The sequence below is a fragment of the Colletes gigas genome, unplaced genomic scaffold, assembly GCF_013123115.1.
Source record: "Colletes gigas isolate AHSC1104 unplaced genomic scaffold, ASM1312311v1 Colletes_gigas_Sc00016, whole genome shotgun sequence".
NCBI lineage: Eukaryota > Metazoa > Arthropoda > Insecta > Hymenoptera > Colletidae > Colletes > Colletes gigas.
In genome coordinates, this window is record NW_025106645.1 from 2,480,390 (window position 1) to 2,496,852 (window position 16,463).

The 16,463-nt window shown below is 41.3% G+C and overlaps 1 protein-coding gene across 1 annotated transcript in view; it reads left to right on the plus strand.

Moving 5' to 3' along the window:
- Positions 1–7,890: 7,890 nt before the first annotated feature.
- The window catches only part of LOC122400192, a 58,068-nt gene continuing 49,495 nt past the window's right edge, over positions 7,891–16,463 (plus strand). Inside the window, exon 1 of the mRNA XM_043401521.1 lies at positions 7,891–8,634. The gene's annotated coding sequence lies outside the window, so the exon portion shown is untranslated. The remainder of the gene's footprint in view (positions 8,635–16,463) is intronic.

Below are 16,463 nucleotides of genomic sequence, written 5' to 3' on the forward strand. Positions count from 1 at the left end.
GGTTTTAAATGTCTACTAAAACGGAAAAACAATATGGCGCAGGTTCGGTGATTGACTATATCTCTTTATGCACTTCCAAATATGATTATCCCGTTGCAAAGTTTCCCAAAATTTAGTAGCTTTCCCATTTTTCTTGCAAGCCCTTCGATCGAGCAATATATAACACAGTTTAATTAAACTCTTTTCCAATAGAGTCAGAGTTCATTATTGCATTGATCTGCATATCTACAAACTCAACGTAAAAGCTTGTAAAATTATCTTCTCTTTCCTCGGAGAATGTAAATTGCAAACTTCGTTGTAGCTATTTTCTCTCGTTATCGTAAAGCACATAAACCTGTATGGTTTGAAATGTCTACTAAAACGAAAAAACAATGTGGCGCGGGTTCGGTGTTTGACAGTTCGCGATGTTCCCTCGCGAGTATCAGAAGAACGGAATTCCGTGAAGTTAGTCACCATCGGGGGTCGACCAACCGACGTGTCGACTTTTTCCGAATGTTTTTTTGCGGTTGGATGAGTCAGAGGGGAAACGTGGTATGCCACGGATGAACGAACACGAAGAGAGCACCCGGTGTATCCGAACGAGCAACAGGTGTGACTCGAGTATCTCGGTTAGGTACTTACGCGAGTAATCCGGCTCGCCATTTTGTTGGCAACGTACGAACATGCAACCACGATCTGTCTATAGACGGTGAGTGTCCGCAGGAAATGACGCCAGTCGTTGTCTCTCGCAATAGTATTTCGTTACGAGCCGCGTGAACTTTCATAGATTCCATCGCCACATATCATCCGGCTCGTGGACGAAAAACCTGATTAGTTCCACCTGCGAGACACCGTGCCGCTTAACTCGCTTTAACTTCGCGTGTTTGGCCGGGTAATAAGTTCTTTTTGATTCTGCAAACAGAATGTCTATTTTGTCTCAAAATGTCCCAACGTGATTTCGTGCGTTTCTTATTAAATTTAAGCACCATTTTCATCGCTATCGGTAACATTAAATAACTGTGTTCTGTGAAAAGCGATGGGCAGTATGAATCCTTCAAAATGGTCTTCCTAGAAAGATATGCGTCTTCAACGTTCAGTCGAACTGGTTAATACCGTAATAGATCAGACTAATTATCGTATGACTAGGCTGTTATTATCAATCAGTTTGTTACTCATCCTGAGTCACCAAGATGTAATCCTGCTTCCACTACACCTCGAACGGAGTTCAAAAGCTGCACTTTTTACGTTTAGTTTAAATTCTGCGAGCACTCGAGTGATGTAATTTCTTTTATGATGTAGCGAATCTATTAGATCCGATACAAAGAGCGACATTTTGCCTTGCTTCTGCTAGATGAGCTCATTGTTGAAGCTTCTCTGGCGGGTCTCGTTTTAGACTCGACATTTTTAACCGCTTGAACAGTTCGCGAAGCTAATAGTAATAACCCGCCGTGTAACTGGGTCCGTGCATCCAAACGATCTCTTATCAAACAAACTAGAGCTTTTAATACCGCGGAGCGCTTAAAACATAAGTGGCTCGTGCTTCTTTGATGGTCGAAAGGCTCCTCGAGGAAGCGGTGGCAATAACTTTATAATAACCTGCAGGGTATTACTATATTCACTGCCCGCCGTAAAAAATATTATATTTCTGTAAAGTATACGGATCAGCGAGTTTCTTGCCCGGATTCTACCAATCTTGAACGCCCGGCGAAAGCAACAAAACCGACGGGATGGCCATCGGTTCCAATCCCCCCAACGAGTTCTCACGAGATAAACGCAGATGTTGATGATTTCTTTCTGGCGATAAAGTACGCGAACTAATTAAAATTCCGAACAATAAGCCGAAGATCGCCGTCAATTTGTGTCGCGGCATGAACCTGCGGGCTGAGTGAAATACGCGCTAAGGCTCCAAGCAAAAAGAGGGACGTTGGAAGGGGGGGTTGGGGTGGGGGAGGGCGGTATTCAGCCAAACGGTTTTCTCTGGCCCTTTAATCAAGAAGGAGGAACCCGTAACGACACAGCGCGTAATGAGTAATGACATCTGGTCGGTGCAGGGCGGGGCTAACAGGTCCCACGCGGTCTCCAACGATATTGCGTGCACTGGTCTACGTGCACACACACTCAGCGATGGGAATAAGCATATCGCAAGTATCTGAGTCTTGAAGATGTAGGGGCACGATTATCCGGGTGTTGTCCAACAGAACGTTTGAGATTAACCGAACGCCGTTTATGCCAACGTTTGATTACGCGCGCTACTACCGGGTGCTCGATTATCTGGACAATGTCGTCTAGAATAGTCTCTAAAACTTTTACCATCGTAACTCGCTCGAACGATAGTGCTCGGTGAATCCGTTCTTTAACGATTGTATTTTGTAACAAGCTCGTAAATGTAGCCGTCTGTAAACTTTGATGTTTAAGTTTTCTCTGAATCGAGAGTACTGTAAACGGAAGAGTTACATAGATTGGAACTTATTGGAGTTCGTAAGATTTTGCACAGCAGTGTTTCTGCTATCTTCTGACTGGTTAAAAGTAATTAAAACAGATAATACGATATACATGATAATGTAGCGTGCGTCCGTGAGAAGTTGGCTAGTGAAAGGAATGCAGGTCTGATTGGCGCTATTGGTCGTACCTAGAAAGTGCGCTAGCCAACTTTTCTCAAACGCACAATACAATCTTGAAACAATAGCGATCTTCGATAGCTCGCTACCGAGGCACGATAGAATTTAAACAAATCGTTGGATCGATTGACATTCGTGCGTCCTGAATTGATGCCACCACTACTCGCATCATCGTTCCCTTTCTGCTCGTTTAAACGCTTACCAACTCGAATTAAACGACCTCCGTCTGCACGGCTGTCTCTCGTCTGGCTGCTCGCGTCGTTCGTGCAAAGTTACGCACATATTTATGCGATTAAACTTATTTATGCGTTGCCCGCGCGCGAGGCAGTGTCTCTTACATTGTAAAAAATTACAAATAATGTAATTTCAGGGACTACGTGCTCGGATTCCGCCGCGTCGCTAAAGATTCACGCCTGGATCGTTTCGCGAAACGGTTCGATATATTTTCAACGTACGCGAGAACCAAATTTACGATCGTAAACTTCTTCGTGTTAACGATCTATTCCCGCGTTGATTAAATATGACATAATCGTACTTAGTTTCAGCTTACGACTTGTATTTTAATCAAAGTTGCGATGGTTTCTCATCGTGTTGTTATCGAAGCTTGACTCCTTGGGTCTCAAAATTATTTTATAGAATGTTTTTTTATATTATAAGTCGATGAACTTTCTTTGGACGCATAGAGTTCGTTTCAGTCGTGGAAACGAGAGGCTCGAAGGTTCTCGTAAACTTTGGTAAGCGGGTTTACGTAACGTTAGGAACGCACAAAGCGCGATTATAAATCCATTTCATAACGTAAACTGTTAATGCCGGATACAGGGGCGCGTACACACATCGAAAGTGCAATATGTTCGCGTTAACGCATCCGCGTGCTAAATACGGTATAATCGTATCTTACAATCGTACGAACGATACTGTTGCGCGTTTGAGCTTTGTCGCTGACGTCTGAATCGTAATTGCACGCGAAATATTGTACTCCGCGATGGGATTTCCTAATGCGGGAATACCGTGTAAGGAAAGATAAACTACCCCACATTAGGATGTCTAACATCTTCCAGCATCTCGCGGAGGAATGAGCCAGTTGTGTAACGGTTTAATAGCAAGAACTATATTACCCGCGTAAAAGAGCGGGAATACAGCTTGCGCGATCCTCCTCGCGCAACACAACTCCCCGTACGTGTTCGTGAATGTTTCACGGCGCATTTTATATGTTAATTGACGCCGCAGTATGTTGGCGAGAATATCTTCACCGCGGAAAGAAAAAAGAAAACGCTGTTTATCGACGGCGGATCGTAATTTGCGAGGGTGCGCCCTGGACGTGTTACGAGAATCTTCCTCAGCGTCTCTGCCGCGTTCTGAACTCTGCAAAGTAACTTATCTCGTTTAAGTGCGTCGCGCAGCCGGGTATTCCCGGGCCCAAAAGCCCCGGAAATTTAGTATCCAAGGCTGTTGAATGCGTTTGGTTGAAATTAAGAGATCTTCGTTTATTTTCGATTTCTGTGTTTGTAAACAGTCGCGTATATTTTTGCACTATGGAAGCTTTTCACAAAACAGTTTTTATTTTGTAAAAACAAAACTAAATTCGTTTATCAAATTCAACGTGTATTGTTAAAAACTAATATTTACGTTTCCTGTAACCTCAAATATGAGTCTTGGTAAATCTAGCGTCGAAGAAAACTGAGAACCTTTTGGACAACTAGTTATGCAATAGAATAAAATGGAGTGGACTAGGAGGTTAGCAGGCGTCGATGTTGCGTGAACCGTGGTTCCTCGAGGCGCCATTACCGAGTGAAAATATTGCACCGTTTTCCGAGCATTAACGAACAAGTTTCGCGGGTAACATAAAGCGTCGCCTGCTCGTATATTAAGTCCGGGGTCTGAATGTTCTATGAACGGATACGACAAATCCATGCTTCGGTTCTGACCTTCTTTGGCGCGACAGCGTGGGCGCATTTACTTCAGACGGAATTACAGTCCGCACTTACTCCATCTTACCTCAGTCATTTCAGTATAAGTAACTGCAATCGTGAACCGTGACCGTCGTTCGTATCATCTGGTTTACGTAATTACACGCACACCGGCGCACCGGGGCCCCTCGGAATCGAAGCAAAATCGCCCCGGAAGTAATTCGTGTAATCGAAGGTCCCACAATTACGGAGTTTAGAATTCGTCCGGGGACGCGGCAAGGAACTGGTTTTACCTGAATCGTTCCCTGTAAAAGAGATTGCACATTATCCGGGACAGCAACAGCTAAGGAACATTATTTCAGAATGTTATGTCGCTATCACGGAAAGTAATAATTGTTGTTTCTCGCGTTATAATGAAACGGAATGCTTCTACGACGTTCGCGAGACGGAAGGCTGGAATTCGGAACGATTTCGAGCCTCCCGACTGTGTCTTACCACTCCGTTTGCTACGGAATGTCCCCTCTAAATCTAATTTAAATTACCCAAAGCAAAGTGGTAATTCGAATTTTTATTTCCACCTCGAAAGTAACGTTCAAATTTTTCCCGGATATCTGAAACGTTTATTTTTGTTCCTCTTCGTCGCGTGCGAAGAAATTGAGAACATCAAGATCTATACGATAGATCATCCGTGTAGTTTCGTATTTAGGTGAACGGATGAAATTTGATATAAGAGGCGTTTAAGTAGCATACAATGTCGTACTAGGGAAACTTGGTCAAAAGCCAAAGAATGTAAATTACTTAGACGGCTGGATGTTTCTCTATGTAGAATGGTAACGGATATGCAAAACTAGAGTAAAGTGCTGGTGGCCGGTTGGCGACAGGAATAAGCATAATGTTCAATAATAATACCTTTGCAATCAATCATATAACTTTTACTGCTGTACAGAATAGTTTCCGTAGAAAGCTCGCATACGTAACTTATAATGAAACGACATAATTGTGAAAGAAATATGTTACGTAAATTTATTGCTTATCGTTGATATTAAATCATTGGTACAATGGCACGAATAACAGTTTTTTAGGGAAAATATATTGTCCACTCTTGTGCACAATCTTAAACAAAAATGTACAATTTATGGAACATCTGCATTATTAGAAATATTGTCAAGTTTATATTGGAATTCAAGTTATAATCATAATAATGGTTGAACGAATGAGCTTATACGGGCAAGTGATTGCTATAAAATTATATGATCCATTAAATTTTTATGAAATATTAATTAAAATCTGAATTTAATGCACGATGTGCTTCATCCTTAATTATTTCTACACTATACATATCATTAAGTGCATGAAATATTACGAGCTGCAAATAGAGCAATGGTGTAATAGAATATACACAACAGTAAACGCGATCGTGTATTTGAGTTTAAGTGTTAATATTGATCCCAAGAAAGATAAGGAATTTCTCCCCTTCTCTATGTGCAATATTTATAGTATATCCACTTCTAATCCGTTCACACGAGTATGCAATATTCCTAACAACTGTTACTTGTATCATTTTGTATTTTACTCACGCTTCAAACATTTTCTAACATAGTATTTAAAACTAATTTGCAAAAGATATCTGTCATGAATTATATGTTTTCTTGTATCAATAAATCGTAATTGAAATTTTTCTATTCAATATCTAGATAAGAATTTGGTTCATCTACCAAAGCTGTTATAACAATGGAGCTTTCCATAACTGCCGTTTAACCGTTTTCTCCTGCACCTTAACATTGAGATTTTCTAAAGCCATATCAACGCGCATGTGTTATAGATTACATCCAGAGCATAAAGAAACAAAGAAATAAGTATAGTGTAGTGTATTGCTGGTACAATCGGGCAATAGAATCGCAGTTTCGTTGGTTTTAACGGGCAACGCGTTACATGCGTGGATCGAGTAAAAGTGCAGATGCTTGAACCTTATCGTTTATCAACTGATTTAAACGACGTTGAAAGAACTGTGCAACGCGCTTGCTTCCGCATATAGAGCTAGTTTATCGCGTATCGAAACCCTGACATAAACTACATCTCGTTCTCGAAACTTTAAACTTTCTGTTTGCATAGTTACGGACATTTTTATGGTGGCGCGTTAGCATTGATATCGACGCGGATAAATGATATCTACATTTCTCGACCTCAACAGTTTACTTCCTGTTTGCACGGGAATAGCGGTCGTCACGTTCCGCGCCGCGAAATTTTATAAATATATTTTGTTTCCTCATCCAGCTGGCACTAAGCTCCAATCGAAATGGCGACACAATTTAACGCACATTTTTGGCTACAATTTATTGCGTCCAGCCCCTATGTTTGCCGGAACATATTTATGTTACGCTAATATAGCAATACTTGCATGTTTCCCCAAATTTCCTCTTTCGAACGCGTCGTTAACGTCGCACATGTGTCATAAGGACGCTTCCTTGAAATTATGTCTATCGTTTATTTTCTCGTGGACATTGAAATATGTTGGTAAACCTCTCGTAATCCTAAAACAGTTTCTCGTTGGTTCTTTTTATATCTTTGGAATAAGAAGTCTGTAGTTTCGGTGTAACTTAAATTATAAATAAGTAATTGTTCCAATTATCGATACATGCTTATCTAGAGGCCTTTTGCTTTCAATTCTACGCCTGATCCAACGATTATCGGTAACTTTTTCTCTTTGGATTTTGACCTGGCTGGAATATTAGCCTCTATCATTTCTAGCAGATGTGAATGCAAGTCCAAGTTGCAATTTTCAAGGATTGCAGAAATGCAAATAAATATGAGCCCTTAAAAAACAGCGTATAATAGTTGCAAAACAATATTGTGTACCTAACTTAGTCATAATTCATTAGAAATTCTATAAAGTGTAATACAATTTTCAAGGATTTAAGAAATGCAACTAAACATTACAAGGCCTCAAATCCAGCAACAATTAAAGATAACTTACGTTATAATAAAGTCATGCATACTGATATATGAGTATTTTTAACAATAAACGCTTATTTACAATTCCTTTTCATCTTTGTTACATTGAAATAACATACTTGAATAACACCATGAAGAAGAAAACGCTAACAATTTTTGAATCGATTTTGTCAAAATGGCGTGTTTGGCAAGGGGTTAAGAGCCCAGCGTATAATAGTCCTAGATTAGTGTTAAGATTTTTATTAGTTCTGTAAAGTGTGTGTTGACTCGTAATTGTACCCCCGTTGACGTTGGATGGAAATACGAAATCGAGTCGCGTCCATTGACAGAGAAACCCGAATGAGCGTCAGAAATGTCTCCCCCCGATCGAAGCGGTGCCCCGTTCGCTCGACGGAGCCGCCCGCGCACTAGACCGGGAGTCCGACGGGGTCCGAGGTTGGCCGAAGCTGGACGAGCGCGGACGAATAGTTGGCTCGAATCGCGCTGCCGCGATGCATCGGTTCGAAGCGCGCTCGGGCTGGCTGTCTCACTTGTCTCCCTAGTGCGTCTCCCTAGTCGTTCGAGATTCGTCCTCTCTCGTTCGTCTCTTATCGCGACGGCGCGTCGGGTTTTTCGAAAATACGCGCGCTACCACGACCGGCCCGGTGTCGTCGTACGACGCGACGCCCTCGACTGTCGGCCGACGTCGCGACGCTTATCGTTACCCGTTGTCGCGGTTACGCGAGACGAGGCCGCGAGAAACGCGCCACGCCGCGAACAGTGGAGTGACTCGATGAACTCGTCGGCCGCGTGACACTTGAATACGACCGACGACGCGCGCGTGCCGTCCATCGAAGAGGAGATACGCGGTTACGATCGTAGCCAGTGACAGGTTACCCGTTGCGTCCAACGCGACGCCTCGCACGCTCGTGGTTTCGAACGCGACGTCGAGGTCGTTCGGGGTGCGTCGCGCGAACGGACGGAAGACGAGAGGTGTGAAACGTATGTGCCAATTCACGGCTAACCTTTACGCGTGTGCGCGCGCCCGCCGCGTGGCTTTCCACGACGTGAAGTTTCCGCGGACCCACGGAGCACGCGCCGTTTCGCCACACGAGGAAGCTGCCTTTGCATCGAAAGGCCGGTTCGTTCGCAAACTGGAAAACTCCTCGACCAGGCCCGTTATGGATTCCTATTCGATGGTGAGACGCGTTCATATCGTTATTGTCGAATTTGTTCGATATTTGTCGATATTATGATACGTTATTAGAATACGTGCATTGACAATATCATCGACCATGCGCGGTCGATATCGGGGTGGTGATATTGATACTAATGTTGATCAAAGTCAAAGGTAAATACTACATGTTAATATAATAAGTGATTCGTGAGAAATTCAGTGCTCGATTCTATGACGGTCACAAATCAAAACGTGAAACGAAGGGTTAATGTTTGTATCAGATAATTTTGAATGTTTTTATTCGTGATATCCCATTACAAAGTTTCTTCTGAGAAGTGAAAATTTGGCTAATAATAAGAATTCTCGATTAGCAATTGCGTAGATTATTCGCAACGAATAGAGACATTTCTTCTTATTTGCAGCAGACATTCGATCGGGTGCAACGAGCGCTATTATGTCATCAAACGCAATGCGTACAATGGGCGACTAAGTATCAGGAGCGCGTCGGATATTTTCATAATCGTGAACGGAATGATGATAATGGCCGTCGTAATTTACGATTCCTGGAAACGGCTATTACCGGCCCGTGCAAATGTAGCAATTCGCGCGTTGTCGCAAAAACGCGGCGTCGTTTGGGAAATCACGGTATTCGTTGCGATCGACGACACTGATTTATTTAGTCATTAATTCTTGGAATGACTTCTTTATACTTACGAGTAAAACGTATTTATTTAATTCGCACAGTGGACACGGGTGGTCTTCCAGACATTAAAAACGGAAATATCAGAATTAGACACGAGTATTAATACTCATTGTTATGGTTGTTGTGAATTAACAGTTAAACACGTCTAAATAGAATTATATATTATTCTGATCTGACACATTTTATAAATTTAACAAAATTTTAATTTATGAGATGGGAATTTCGAGTTAAAACGCGTAATTTCTAATTCTCCCAAGCAAAGGCAGCGTTCGATATTATCGAAGCAACGTTTGAAAAACTAACAAGTAGAGCGTTAAATGTTTAACGAATATTAACGAGACAATGCTCGCCTTCTTCTGTTTTCCCCGAAGCGCGCGTTTCAAGTCGCGGGGAATGTTTTCCGCAAAAACATCTTCAAACGAGTTCTCGAATCGCGGAATGGCCAAGATCGAGATGATTAATTCCCGCGACGAAAACCAGGGGGAACGACGGGATTAATTGCGAAGTTATCACGATATCTTCTCCGTGTTGTTCGCGGTTAGGCAGATAAATCGGAGGAGCAGATCGCGAGGTAAAATCGTGTTGCTAACTGCTGCACCCGTTAAAGATGAGGTCTACAGGATGAGCCGGAAAGATAATGATCTCTTCTCGGGCGTTATCTTGATCTCTGCCTTGGAGGAACACTTTCAATGCTCCGATTTCATTCTATTTCGTACTACCGACTTTGCCATTTTTATTCAACGCACTATACATATATATATATATTTCGCGACTTTCTAAAACGCAACTTTCGTGCTCGTGTCGTAAAATTATATTACTCGGATTAAACGATAGTAATTATCGCGTGCAACGGCGATTAGAAAAATAGAAAATTTCTGGCTCGATACGAACCGTCGCACAGTGGCTAATTTCATAGATCTAAGTGGACAAATTGAAAATATTAATGTTATCGAAATAGCCCCAAATCCAATAAATTTATTTCATATACATTGTAAAATGCCTAACTTTATGAAAATCGTTCGATTGCTAGGTAAAATAACACTGTATTCATTCATATTATACGGACAGTTTGTTATGTCGATAGGTTATTTAAGTCGAAAGCTATTATACATTTGTAAATATTAAATATCTTTTGTGTTCTGTGATAACTTTTGATATGGTTAATAGATAAGGTAGTGTCTAGCTTGTTATACTTTATTAGTTAGATGAAGAAAAAATATTGAAAATTGCTAGAAATAATATTATAAATTCTTGTTATAAACATTCTGAAAGATGGGCAAGATGTAACCGCATAAAAGAGTTCTTGAATAACAGTACAGAATGGTTAAAACAAGAAAGAGATTTTCAAAATCCTATATCATCATCGTCTTCATCATCACCATAATAATGATAATAATAATTATTATTATTACTATTATTATTATTATATTACGATACGTTTGTATTATCGTTAAAACCCGTAAATATGTATAAAAAAACAGATAGTGGCAAAAAATTCATAAACATGTTTCTTCAGAAGTTTGTCCATCCAGATCGTTTAAATTGCCCAGTGTGAGTCGTCGTGAGGAATGTGTCCGCTTCCGATTTCGTAGCGATCGCTATGGAGGACGGAAGTATCGGGTTAGCAGGGGAATTTGACATAATTAAAAAGGAGAGACGCGCGTTTGGTCCTGTCGTTTTGTTTTATTTAACGAGACGGAGAGTCACAAAGAAATTCCAGGCTCGTCGAAAGGTCAAGATTGAGTTTATTTAGTTCCAGCTGTCCGGGACGGGGAACGAGCCGCAATTAATCGCGAAGCTATCGCGATATCCCCGGAAGGGGTCCCATAAACCGGCAGAAATAACCCGTCGGAATTTAACGCGATACAGAATCGTGTTATTAGTCAGCATGGACGGGCCTGGGAGGATATCTCGGCCGAGTTCATCGAGCGAGGCCGGAGCTTTACGTACGCTCGTATCAGCGCAGCTCGTCGCCGTGCGCCGGCTATTATTTCGACCTTCTTGCGCATTCCTCTCCGTGATTGCTACCTGCTTTTTGTTTCCTTCCTTCAACGAAATCCTTGGAATCGTCCGTGGATGAAGTCATTTTGAAGGAAAGAAACCGATGCACCTCGAGCAGCCTTGCGATCACTGACAAGTATTCCGCGCAGCCTTGGAATTTTTTGGATCGCTTATCGCGATCGACGAAATCGGGGCTGTGTTGATAACCGATCCAGAGGCGTGAAACTTCATCTTTGTCGCGTTAACCATCGTTTTCGACACAGTGCTTCCGCGTATATTTATTCACTTTCCATTTTCGTATTTGCCAGGTGCAAGCTAACTTCAGGGGTTGGTAATGCGAAGAGACTATCGTAATCGAGCTGAAAACTTTCGAATTAATTTGAAGAATTTATTTACACTCCATATGTGCGGATGCACGATACCGATAAATATAAAGAAAGAAGATGCGAGATCGCGATTTTACGTAGCGCGAGGAACGCCGCGTCGACGAGTATGCTTTATAAGGTGCTTGTTAAATTTTACAACCGCTCATTATGCCCTTGATTCCGGTAAAACTCGAGGAAATAATAATAATGCGCGCTGTTAATCTGCGTTTCGATACATAGTCAATTTAAAGACGGTGAAAAATTTGCTGGTCTTTAAGGAAAACCGAGATGCCTACTTTCTCGTGCAACTAATTCGTGCTCTCCGCGAACCGGCAAGATAAAATCTGAAAATGACCGTAATTATACGTATTTCTTTTGTTCCGTTTTAATACTCTGTCATAGAAAAGAAATCACTTTGGGACTGTTGAGCGCCGAAGCAGCCTCCTTTCATTCTTAGGCGAGGTTTATGGTAGGGCAAAAATCCTTCGACCGCGTGGACGGTCAAAACTCGACACCTGCTTGACAACACAAAGCCCTACTATCGACCTCCAAATCGAAAACCTAGGGAAAGTTGACCTGCAAACCAAAAACGGCAACCTTTCTCCAACGTCGTTCTACCAAAGGCATGATTCTAGGGGTGCTTGGAAGGTAGGGACAACCAAGAAACGAACACCTGGTTTTGATCCGCCATTAATATCACATCAACCTAAACTCTCAAACATTTATTCAAATAAAAACATTCACAGTCATTCAAAGAAAAATATTCTCATACATTCAGAGCAATACAGTTCAACTCACACTCAATCTACGAATAAATACAAGTCAACTAGAGTCATCGTTTTTTTATTTTACGATTCTCCGTTTCTGTCATTCTCGCGAGTGTCAACGCATCAGAGACTATAATCACTTTTGAATGATTATATGCAGGTATCACATTTTGTATCGATGCCCACTTTTTATATTAACCCTTAAGTGGACTCTCAATCTCAACAGAATCATTTTACTTAACGTTGATTTTTACCAAATTGGTAAATGGAAATCAACTTTCCTTTAAAACATTTAAAAAATAACGAACTAATGAAGGATTACATAAATTTTCAAATAATTACATTTACATATATTAAATAATTGTTAGTTTAATAATAATAATAATTGTTACCTGCAGAGGGCCTCAATAATCCATTTAAGGGTTAAATCATGTAACTTGTACTGTGCGCCCGTGAGAAGTTGGCTAGTGGGACGATTGAGGAGTCAGGGGAGTATTTTGCTAGATCCGCCCATCCCCACTTCTGTCGTCGTTTTGTTCAATGGCGTCAACTTCAAACTACAATGAGAGCCTAAGCACTAATCAGACTCGCGTTCCTTTCACTAGCCAACTTCTCGCGGACATACAGTACTTGGGGCATCGTTCTACACTCGTTGCCAGTCAGTTACATAATCTATTCTAACTTTCTAACTCACAAATATCGCCTCTGTTTCGTTTCACTTTTCCGTAATCAACAAAATTGCTCGTCATCGGTAAAAATTTGATTCTTTTTTTAAAAACGAGAAACTAGGGAGTTGGATTCTACAGCCTCGTATCTCAGGATCAATTTGTCAAAGTCTCGTGTTTGGTAGGTACGACGACCATTAAATCCTCGAGAAAATTTAACGAAGACGTAGGAGATCTTTTGTTCGCGGACCTTTTGCTTTATTTCTGCACGGTTATATTCTCAACCGGCGATCTCTCGCGTTGTTTCAGCGAGACTGGACGAAGAGAAACCGGCGCCATCGATCGACGATAAACGAGAATCTGTATCCTCGTTCCCTTGTCTTCTTGACATACATAATAAACCGCGTACCGACGCATAATTCCTCCATAAATTATCGGCCGGATATATTCTAATTCCGGCGCGTGGGTAAACGGTCATTATTGCAGCGTCGCGGCGACACGGAACGAGTCGCGTTGCGTGGTGCCCATTGCCACGCCGATGGCTGCGGCTGGAAACTTATGATGCCATATGGGACACGTCCGAGCCCGGAATAATTTATGATAGCTTTCTTAAAACGATGCTGGATTCCAGTTGGTGAAGCGTGCGTATAAACGAGGATTGATTGCATCCCCAGCGTCTCGTATATACGCACCTGAGGAACAGGAGATTGTTTAAGGCGAAGGCACGATGATTACAGGGCCCGTCCGGGTCTTTGGACGTGCGAAACGATTATTTAAATGTCACATCTACGGGCAGAACGTTCGACCATCCGCCGCTGTGGTTCTTAACCTTCTTAAGCTCGCGGCATAGAACAACGATGGCAAACAAATCGCCCGCGTTCCAACTTTGACACGTTACAGATCTCGTTAAACTGTTCTAAACTACATTTTTTATTTCATCAATTTTCTCTTAAATTAAATATACTGATGGGTGCATCACATAGTTTTACTCAATTTTTACAGGATGTTCGGGGAAAAATTTTAATGGACGATTCTAGAGGCCAAAATAAGACGAAAATCAAGAATACCAATTTGTTGATCGAGGCTTCGTTAAGAAATTATTAACGTTTAAAGTTCCGCCTGTAGAACGGCAATCTGCGAGCAGTTGCGTGCACGCAGCTATTCCACAGGCGCAACTTTAAACGTTAATAACTTTTTAACGAAGCCTCGATCAACAAATTGTTATTCTTGATTTTCGTCTTATTTTGTTCTCTAGAATCCCCCATTACAATTTTTCCCAGAGATGGTCGAACACTAGATCTACCGACAATTATGGTATATTTATTTGTACCAAAGAGATTAAAACGATAGATACTCGAAGAAATATATAATACAATGAAAAGAAATGTTTATTTATTCTTTCAATCGAGTAAATTTTTTACAATTTATACATTTTGACCACTTCGGTAGTTCTAGTGTTAAAATGAAGTGTACTCGTAGTCTCTTGTTTCAAACGGTAACACGAATTGGACATACATATAACTGTTATAAAGGTTCATGGTGGCACGTCTGAGACATTGTCTAGCATATTATAGGTGATAGAACATTCGTTCAGCCCAATACGTTTCACATTTACATAATTGAAAGAATAATCAAATAAAATGATCAGAAACATAGCGTGGATCGCGACGTATGGTTTCCGACTAAATGGTGGTAGTTAACGTATTAATTAAGCCTCGTTCGCATATGCGTCTAGTATCCATAGGATAATCAAGCCTTTAACCGCGCAGCCCGCCATATGGCGCGATTGTCGAGTCATAAGCTACTGCATAAAGCACCATATGGCGCTGAGTCTCTTCATTTTTTAATAGTTACGAATTTCACACCGAACGAGTGCATCGAAACGTCCGAAAACTAAACGCCATATTCTCCAATCGAATTTCTAAGTATTTACCAACACCACCGAGCGGTTATAAATGATCTTATTATTCGTAATGAAATTTTGCTCGTCCCTGTTTTTAACCCGCGGGTCGCGCGTAATCGAGCGTTTATCGCCAGATCGAAACAGCAAGGGGCTCGCTCATTAATTTGTTTATAGCGGTCGGTACACGATTTTCGTAATCAGAGAGCGTATTGTGTAGAACGTCGCGCGTACGTGGCACGTATCCCCGGTGTAAGTTCGTAATGTTCTTGTATCCATTCCGGAGAAATAATCACCGTCCGGTGTGTGATTAATAACTCTACTAGTTCTTGCCGGTCAGCCATTTTCATCGTTGTTCCAGCACCCGGGACCGTTTAGTATGCGGGGATAAGGGAACGCGTGGGTTTATCTGGATCGTCGTCTTCCATTCAGAGGCGAGCACAATGGCATTGAACGATCTTTGCAATCAATTAAATATCGTTCGAATAAATATGAGTTAACGAAGCACCGCGGATCGGATCGCCCTAGCGCGTTCTCCTCGATCCGGATCGATAAATCGCCGCGATGTCGCGCGCTCGTAACGCCGAATTGATCGCTTTCGAAAGCACACGGAGTTTCAAAAGCGTTCGCACCGAAAGAACACCTTCGATATAATTGGATCTGATAAATTACGTCTGCCCAGCGTCGCAGCGTGTTATTAACAGGCCACTTCTTTATTTACGAGCTTTACTTATCCCCCCTCCCCCCTTCTATCCCCCTTTTACTTTTGTATCGTTTCTTTCGAAGATGTATTTATTAACTTTACCTGCATCCTCGCGCAATGAAAGTACCTGTCAGTGGACCAATACGAGAGACATTGTATGTTATACAGGGTGGTCGAACATCACCGAGAAAAATTTTAATGGGAGATTCTAGAGTCCAAAATAAATCGAAAATCAAGAATATCGATTTCTTTATTGAGGCATCGTTAAAAAGTTATCAAAAAATTAAATTAAAAAATTTCAAATCATTTTGGAAAAATTATTTTCAGTTGTGGGGGTCAATTACAATCATTTTTTGTGGGTAGACATACCTCCGAAATCCTATCCACTTTCGAGAAAAAAATTCGAGTAGTTTCTGAAACTTTTTGGCGAAATTAAAAAATTTCAAATAGTTTAAAAAAAATTATTTTTGATTGCACGGGTTAATTACAATCATTTTTGGTCAATACACATACCCTCGAAATCCTAACCATTTTCGACAAAAAAAATTCCTTACCGAAAATATAATTTCAAGCCAGAAATGTTACTCCAAAATTTCATGCGTGTCTTTAAAACGTCATAACTTCTGAACGGATGGAAGGATTTTAATGTTTCAAAAGGAAAATAACGCGTATTTTAGTAAAGAATATGTAGAGATTCCAAGAATATTAAAAAAGTTATTCCTTGACCCCGTAAAGTGAGAAAAACCC